This window comes from Pseudophryne corroboree, chromosome 1 (genome assembly GCF_028390025.1).
Source record: "Pseudophryne corroboree isolate aPseCor3 chromosome 1, aPseCor3.hap2, whole genome shotgun sequence".
NCBI lineage: Eukaryota > Metazoa > Chordata > Amphibia > Anura > Myobatrachidae > Pseudophryne > Pseudophryne corroboree.
This window is the reverse complement of record NC_086444.1, coordinates 700421721-700431704: the sequence shown is the minus strand read 5'-3', so window position 1 is coordinate 700431704 and position 9984 is coordinate 700421721.

Here is a 9984-nt window from a genome sequence, read left to right as displayed (position 1 = left end):
CTCAATCGGTGCTGCAGAGTCATCCGCACTCTTCTGTCCGGTCTGCAGCTTTGGTATAATCCCCATGGTCCTTACGGAGTCCCCAGCATCCTCTAGGACGTAAGAGAAAATAATATTTTAAACCTACCAGTAAATCTTTTTCTCCTAGTCCGTAGAGGATGCTGGGCGCCCGTCCCAGTGTGGACATATTTCTGCAAGGCTTGTATATAGTTATTGCTTACATAAGGGTTATGTTACAGTTAAGATCAGTCTTTGGTTGATGCTGTTTTGTTTATACTGTTAACTGGTTGCCTAAATTCCATGTTATACGGTGTGGATGGTGTGGGCTGGTTTGAATCTTGCCCTTAGATTAACAAAAATCCTTTCCTCGTACTGTCCGTCTCCTCTGGGCACAGTTCTTTAACTGAGGTCTGGAGGAGGGGCATAGAGGGAGGAGCCAGTGCACACCCATCTAAAGTCTTTAGAGTGCCCATGTCTCCTGCGGAGCCCGTCTATACTCCATGGTCCTTACGGAGTCCCCAGCATCCTCTACGGACTAGGAGAAAAAGATTTACCGGTAGGTTTAAAATCTTATCATTTCTAACATTAGGGACATTAGTATTACTGAAAAAAGGGGTTGCATCAGTTTTACTTGTGTGACCTGCCGCTTTCTAATCCCAGGAAATATGTTTTATGTTTTATCATCCCCGTACTGGTAAACCTTTACATATTCTTTTAAGACTTACCTGCAATACAAAGTTTGCTGTTTATCAAATGATTTGCTCCTGTGGGCTATCATATGTGGGTAAGACTGAGCGCTCTTTTATAGCCCATCATTCTTCCATCTAAGCAGCAGTTGCCACTGGTACTAGCAAGCAGCCTGTGGCCAGGCACTTTCCCCTTGTATACCATAGTCTTACCTCTCTCCGTTATCGATACGTGGTAGTAATCGTGGTCTACACCTACTTCATTGTGAGGTGAGATGGATATTTCACCTTGGAACTTTGGCCCCTGAAGAGTAAAATTAACAATCCGGCATTAATATGTTATCTATTAATTCTTGAAATGTTCTATTTATTTCAGTTTCTGTATATCTAACCTATGATTGTCTTTTTGTATTGCTCTTTTTATATTGTGAGCTGCTATTTGTGTATTTTCATGTATTTATAGCTATTATGATATAATTCACTGTTTATAATGAAGTTGTACTATTAGTTTGTCTCTTTATCCTGTTTAGACATTACTATGGTGATGGTACACGTCAGATGGCGTCCCGCTATTGGCTCACCAAAATGACATCATTTTTGTTGCGACGCGCCCGGATGTGCAGTCCCACCGCGGATTGGAGCCTCACCAGGGGTCTTTTCCTTCTTAAGGTAAGCTGTTTTTGTTTTGCAGTTTATCCTGATGAAAATGCCATGATATTAAAGGCATTGAAACTTTGCTCCACAAGCTGTCTCGCAACTGTGTTATTATTGGAGTGCTGCACCTCATGCTGTCTATCAGTTACATACATACATACATATGTACAGGGCGGTTTCTAGACAGTTTGGCTCCCAGTGCAAACATTAAGAAATGCATCCCCCCCACATAGACATTATAAAATGCGCCTCCCCCCATAAACATTCTAAAAAGTTAAGTTTTGCGCGCACCCCTGGAGAGTAGCCGTGAACTCACTAAAATTGGCATAGCCTCACTAAAATGAGCATGGCCTTGCAGGAAAACACTGCCTTACACCCCATTTGTTGACCCTGCACTAACAGACCTCGGCCACCACAGGAAAGAAAAAATTCCACTACATTAAGCCCCACACAGTAATGCCCCTTGCACCATATTCTGTCCCACGCAGTAATGTCCCCTGCACCATAATAAGTCATACACAGTAATGACCCTGACACTTTATTATGCCCCACACAGTACTGCCCAGGACAACTTATTATGCCCCATAGTTATGCCCCTGACATCTTAATATGCCCAATTGTTAGTATCTTTTAACTTCTTGTTCGTTGTTAGGGGGTTTCACACCGCGGGTCATCTCCCGTTTTGCCCTGCATACGTACTGTCATATACCGATACACATACATATATACTGTCACAGTCAAACACATACACACATTACCATACCTCCCAACTGTCCCAATTTTCGTGGGACAGTCTTGTATTTTTTGTGGACTGTCCCACCTGTGCGCTGCAGTGTCTGGGCAGTTGGGAGACCTCCTGTCACTGCTCTGCCGTGGTGAATAGATGCACAGCATCTATTCACGGGAAGCAGAAAGGTAGGGGGAATGTCATCACAGTGACGAAAAATGGGAGGCATGGCTCGCGATGACGGTATTCGCCATGCCCCCATGCCTTGCGCGCCCAGCAGTCCAGAGTCTGATTTTCAGAATGTTTGGAGGTATGCATTACATACATACTGTCACACATACATGGTCATACTGTCGAAGTCAGAAAATAACACATACAAACAAAACACAGAGTGGCGTTTCCCAGTGGTGGCGTAATTACGCAATTGACATATGGAGACGCACCATGCGTATTACTGCGCACTGTACATAGAATCGAACGGCGTGTGTGTTGCCACGTGGTGAGTGTATATATGGTAAAATGTGCAATCACTGAGAAATGCCATAAAGACACACACAATCATATATCTATATACCACACATAGGGGGTCATTCCGAGTTGTTCGCTCGTTGCCGATTTTCGCTATGCTGGGATTAGTTGCAAATTGCGCATGCGCAAGGCACGCAGGGCGCATGTGCTTAGTTATTTAACACAAAACTTAGCTGTTTTGCTGTGGCTTCTGCAGCGCTTTTCAGTCGCACTGGTGTTCGGTAAATGATTGACAGGAAAGGGGCGTTTCTGCGTGGTGTCAAAGTCAGAAAAATATCACGCTACACACTGCCATATATGCACCTCATGCGAGTGCCTGCTGCGTGTGCATGAGGCCTCCCGTGCGTGCGCATACTCTCAGGTGCGTGCACCCGCAGGCGCACGGTATGCGCATTTACGGTAGAGTTTGTGTGCGTCTAGCGGGCGACTCAATCGTAAAATATTTTAGTCATATAATGTATTTTGTAGATTATGGTCCCTTTGATAGAATCTGAAAGTTTAGTTAATGTAGTATGTTCAGAGACAAAGAGATCCCTCTTTGTATGATACGAAGGGTCAGACAGGGGTTACACAGTGGTGTTTAGTATCCATCGGAAGAGAATATAATTAGCAATATTCCGGTGTTGGTTTGAAGCGGATTAATCGCTCGTGCGTATAGTTATGGACATAAGAAGTTTATGGACATTTACTATATTTGCACTTTATTACCCATGCGGCGGGAAACCCAGTTTCCCACCCACCTGAGCAGTTAGGAATAGTCACAGCCCACCTGTATGAACCAACCTATGACCTTTTGTTATAATGCGAAGACGAATTCCTGTGTCCAATGAACAATAAGAATGTAGGGACCATTGTATTGTATTGTGTGTAGTGTATAAAAGGACAAGCCGATCTGGGCCAGCTCTCTACTCTCTTCAACGGTTCTCATTGCTGATAATCGGGAGCTGGATATCCAGAAAAGGCGCTTGCGATTGTTTCCCCTGGTGCGTAAGTTCTCTGCAACCATATTATCTCTTATTTAATGTTATAAGCCATTCTCTCTCTCCTTCCCCCCTTTAAATGTAATTGTATCTTTATTGTATTTTATGTGTAGTGATTCGGTTAGGTATTTTATGTTATCTTGGTAGTGTATAACTTGTATTGTATTATTCTTTTGCAATTGAACGTTCATTCATTTCCTTAAAAGGCGTTAGACCCTTAGACCGGTATTTGAGTGTTTATTATATTGCTAAGGGGTTCTCAGAGCGTCACATACGCTCATACAGCTTTTAAACTAACAAGGTTACACTGTGTTGCATTTACACCTTATCACTGCACAAGGGTTTACAGTATAAGTACATTGCACATGGTATAGTTATAAAGGTTTAACTCTGTGAGCGTCAGCGCCGCTTGTGATCTCCTCGTGGTCTCGAGCGTCCGCTACGCTGATAGCGTATTATTACGTTAGTCGGCAGCCTATAGCGTGCTTGCCTTTACGCTCTAAGCAGTGAGCGAACGTGCCGCTCATGCGTCTCGTCCACGGCTAAGCGTTCGTTACGCTACGTGCGTACTCTTACGGTATTTCCATACGCCAATTGCGTACTGTGTTCTTTAACCTTTTAGAGTGTTTTATACAAGGTATAGAATAGGCATTGTCAATTGAGGGCTCCTCCGGTCTTCACATATCTGCACTAGGTTATTTCAGCAGACATTATCGGTCAGCAAAAGGCAGGAGGTAATATTCATCGTAGTGCTGACCATATAAGCGTCTGCTTCACTTAGTAAGAAGTGATGAAGGAATCCAGAACCGAAGGTAGGAACAGTACGTTATTGTCTTTTAAAACCTGTTTAGTTTCTGTTTTGCGAACGTAAGCAATAAGCATACACATCTGTATTTCTTGTTTTCGTGCCTCATTCTCCTGATTGCCACATACTAGTGATAAACGTGTTGAGACATTTGTTGTTATTAATAGTTAAAAGTAATATTTAAGGGAATAATTGTAAAAGGCACGCACACAATCTCGCCTAGAATACAAGGGAGATTTGAGTGGTGGTCAGTGAAGGATTACTGTTAAAAATCATTCACATTGATAAACGTGTAGTGTGTAACTGTGGACGTACTTGGTCTGTGTACACGTGTCCTTACAAGGGCAGGGCGTACGCAGCAAGGGTCGACGCACGGAGCGTGTATTACGCAACGGAGCGTACGGATACGCCCACATGATGCAAACCGCACGATAGTATTGTTTAGTAAGCGATAAGAAAGTAACGCGAAAATAACACAAATCTATCTCAAATCCAAAAGTTTAAAAGTTAAAAGGAAAAGACTTTCTCTGTTGCAATTCTTCTGGGTTAAGCTAATACCGAATGAAAGGATTTCTGCGCAGAAATAAAAATTAAAGTGTACATGTGGTAAGAGTGTGTGTGTATATATAAGATTTCTCTTTTATTACGGAAGTGGGAACCATAGGCCAGTAGAAAGAGATACACCAGCGAGAGTGATATCGTGGGGTGGCTTGGGAGGCGTCCCTTGTTAGACTCGACACATTAATGAGCAGTAGAGTCTGCTGTACATAAAAGACCCGGAGGTCACAGACCAGGAGGTCACGGACCAGGAGGTCACAGAACAAGAGGTTCAGGTACAGCAGACTAGAAGTAGAGAGCACAACCGAAGAGGGGTTGGTGCGAGACCCATATAGGCCAAAGAAGCTCAAGGCTGAAGGAATTCGCAGCAGACATTTTCGATTCCACTGATCGTTCCGCACATAAGATTAGTTGCTTGTGTGCAGATACGATTGTACCGCATGTGATTGTGTGCATTAGCGTGTCTTGAATTCAAAAGAACGCTACTTGCACATTGTTAACGTGATTTGTGTAATTTTTTTTATTTTAAGGGAAGTAGCCTGATCACTCAGGGACATTCCAGCGACTGACATTTGCTGGGGAGGATAAGACACTCCCACACGCCCGAGCAAGTAGATGTACTTAGGTGCCCTAGGCTGGGTACGGAACCTCTGGGAACTTTGGTCGCCGTATTGGCCAGCGTGGACGGGAGTTAAGTGGGCGGACTTCGGAGCAAAACCCCCACCGCAGCCTTACCCCGAGCATCTTGGTTTTTGTAAGGGTTGCCGGAGACCTTGATTGGAAGTCAGAGGTAGTGAAAGCAACGCCTGCAGAGATGGGGGCCAGTTGTTCAGGTAAGGGGCGATCAACCCAGGTTCAGGTTGATTTGGTAAACCTACCAATCGGGTCGGCAAGGTATATCATGTGTGAGAAATATGGTCATCACACAGAAATGTTGTGCAATGAATGGGAAAGGATGACTGTGCATGACGGGGAAAAGTTTCCCCGGGTAGGTAGTTTTAACCCAGAAGTGTTACAGAATTTAAGGAGAAGAGTGTGCCTGATTAAATCTTCAAAAAGGCGTATTAAACATTATGATTATTTAACATTGTGGCAACAGGAAGGTGAAATACAAAGGGGGTTGGCGCAAGCCACTGGATCTAACCCTATCAGGAAACTGATAGCCACTGCTCCCCCATCACCATACATACCTGGAGAGAAATTGGTTGCAGAGAATGGCACTCAGGGTCATGTTAAATGTGTAGAAGTTAAGGATAATTAAACCAAAGTAATTAATGCTAACACTAATCCGTGCAAGTTGTACCCTGTTTTGAACTTTCCCCAGGATTGTGACCAAGAGGATGAGCCCACAACAATATCAGCACTCTCCCTAGCAGCCACCATATCAGAAACAGCAGTAGGCACGACTCAACCCGTAAGATTAGCATCAAAGGCCCCTAGCGGAGGGACAGGTGAGGTCGTATCGACTGGTAAGTATGGCACCATGCACTACGCTGAAACCATTTCACCAAGTATTGTAGAATCTAGACAGACAGATGTTATTAGACTCAATCCCGTTAGGGTAATAGCAGTGCCAAATGGGAAGACTGATACTTCAGGGGCAACCCCTATCAGAAACATCGCCATGCACTGTCCCTTTTCCCGAACGGAATTGAGGTCAATGATGTCTGAATTCCCTGATCCTAGAAAAGACTTAGCTGCATGTCAAAAGTATATTAGAGAGCTAGGAAATTCTGCAGAGCCAAATAACAAAGATTGGAGGACAGTTTTGAGGGCATGTTTACCCCCCAGTGTTGATCCGTTAAAGTTTATCGCTGATTGCAAGTTAGATGAGGAAGTACCACTAACAGATGAGTATAATCAGGATAATGTAAAGAGAATCAACTTACAGTTAGGGGTATATTTTCCTGCAGTAGTAAAGTGGAATAAAATCTTTACAATAAAACAAAAAGAAGGTGAATCCACATCAGAGTATTTTCACCGGGCTCTGCAGGATATGGCTAGGTACACTGGTATAGATGACATTAAAACAAATGTACACCACAGGGAAGTAGTTGTTTCAGTATTAATGGACGGTCTAAAAGAGGTTTTAAGGAATAGAATACAAACCACTAGGCCTGATTGGAGAGGTATGTCGGTGGATGCATTGGGAGAGGCTGCTGCTGGGCATGATCGGAATATCATCAGACACAGGGAGTCACAGAGTGATAAGTTAATGGCTGTGAGCATACAGGCCCTCACTACCCGGCCACCTCAGCCCAGAACTGTGACCCCTGTGGGTAAGTCAAGAGGTATAAAATGTTATAGTTGTCACAGAGAGGGACACATGTCACGTGATTGTAAAGTAAGACCAATACAAAATTCATATCAACCCTATAGACAACGACCTGATACGAGACACTGGGATCAAGGACCGAAAGGGCGGAGTTATGAGCCACATGCAGGGGAAACAAAAAGGTATCCCCCAAGAAGAGACTGGCAAATCTCTGATAGTTCCCATCTACCCCCACCACAAGTAATTGCTGCCAGCGCGATTCAGGGAGGTCACCATACCCAATAGGGGTGTGGCCACACCTGTAATCTGCAGCCAGTGAAATTGATTGCAAGTCTTGGAAGTGAACCCGAGATCACAATTGATGTAGCTGGTAAATCATTAAATTTCCTTGTAGATACGGGGGCGGCCAAATCAGTGATAAATTCGACAGTGGGCATGAGAACCACTGGTAAAACAATTCCAGCCATGGGAGTAACGGGAGTAGTACAGCACTACCCTGTTAGCAAACCAGCAGAGATTACAATAGGGCCCTTGCATACCAAGCATTCCTTTTTGCTGGCTGCATCGGCACCGACTAATCTTCTGGGAAGAGATTTATTGTGTAAAATGGGGTGCGTCATTTATTGTACTCCTGAGGGTGTATTCTTAGACATACCTGAGAATCACGCTCAGGAAGTACGAGACATGCTAGACTCCCCATCAAAATTAATGTCACAGACCGTTATGATAAATAGGAGTTCATCCCAGGTAGAAGAAATGACATCCCAAATACCAGAGTCACTTTGGACTAAAGATGGACAAGACACTGGATTAATGGCAAACGTAGCTCCAGTAGTTGTGCAAGTAAAAGATGGTAGGATAGCTCCAAAAATCCCACAATACCCTCTGAAGCCAGAGGTGGAGTTAGGAGTATACCCCGTAATAGAGCGCTTGCTACAACAGGGCATTCTGGTAAGAACGTCCAGCACTGCCAATAGTCCCATCTTCCCTGTGAAAAAGAGTGGGGGGAGGGGTTACAGGCTAGTGCAGGATCTAAGGGGGATTAACAAAATAGTTGAGTCAGTTCCCCGTAGTGCCAAATCCAGCTGTCATCCTAATGCAAATCCCTCCCACTGCGAAATTTTTCACTGTTATTGACCTTTGCTCCGCCTTCTTCTCGGCACCTCTACACCCTGACAGCCAATATTTGTTTGCATTCACATACAGAGGAGTCCAATAAACATGGACTCGATTACCACAAGGTTTCATAGACAGCCCAAGTATATTTTCACAGGCTTTGCATGATTGTTTACAGTCTTTACAACCAGAGAGTGGATCAGTATTGATCCAATATGTGGATGATTTACTACTATGTTCAGATTCACTGGAAGCGTCCCTGAAAGATACGAAACAGCTCCTGTTTCATCTTTCAGACACAGGACACAAGGTTTCCAAAGACAAGTTGCAATTATGCCAGACTAAAGTAAAATATCTGGGACACTGTCTGACACAAGGACTGAGACACCTGACCGCTGATAGAATTCAAGCAATTCGAGACATGACTCTGCTACAAACCCAGCAACAGATCAGAACGTTTCTAGGAATGTGTGGGTATTGCCGTAACTGGATCCCAGGTTTTTCCATTCTAGCATTACCTTTGCAGGAGATGGTCTGATCAAACAAACCTGATCGGATTTCGCATACAGACGAATCCGAGATGGCATTTGAGAGACTTAAACAGTGCCTAACACAGGCACCAGCATTAGGTATGCCAGACTATGGAAAACCCTTTGAGCTGTACGGAACAGAAAGTGCTGGTTGCGCGGCAGGCGTCCTAACCCAAAAGCACGGTGATGCCAGCAGGCCGGTAGCCTACTACAGCGCTCAGCTAGATACGGTAGTGCGATCCCTCCCCACATGCTTGCGAAGTGTTGCAGCGATAGCATTGCTAGTTACAAAAAGCGAAGATGTAGTGCTAGGACACAACCTCACAATCCATACACCACATGCAGTGTCAGCCTTGCTAAATTCTGCCCAAACCAGGCACGTCTCATCAGCGCGGTTTACAAGATGGGAATTGGCATTAATGGCCCCTGTAAACATCACCATAAAGAGATGCAGTGCATTAAATCCTGCAACGTATCTCCCAGGTGTGCCTGGACAGGCACAAAGGGTGGAGGATGAGAGTGATGGGGAAGGAGGATTTAATACAGGAGATGACATGCATGATTGTATGGAGTATTTGACCCAAAATTTCACGGCAAGGCCTGACATCAGTGACAACCCACTGGAAGATGTAGATCTTACTTTCTACACTGACGGTAGTTGTCACAGACAGACGGACTCGGGAGACTTGTGTACTGGATACGCAGTCGTAGATGACCAAGGCACCATAGAAGCAGAACCGCTAGGCCCACCTCGCTCAGCCCAGGTTGCTGAACTGGTTGCCCTAACCAGAGCATGTGAATTGGCTAAGGGCAAGTCAGCCAATATCTACACCGATTCTAGATACGCCTTCGGGGTAGTCCATGATTTCGGAGCCCTATGGCGCCTCAGAAATTTCATGACGGCAGCTGGTACACCGGTAGCGCATGCAGCTCACATCAAAAGGCTTCTAACAGCGATACAGGAACCCGACAGAGTGGCTGTTATCAAGTGTAAAGCACATACATATAGTCAAGACCCAGTATCACTTGGTAACAGCCGAGCAGACGAAGCTGCTAAGTTAGCAGCTGGTACCCCCAGACAGACAGACACCACACAACTGATGGTATTTAATACCGTCAACACAC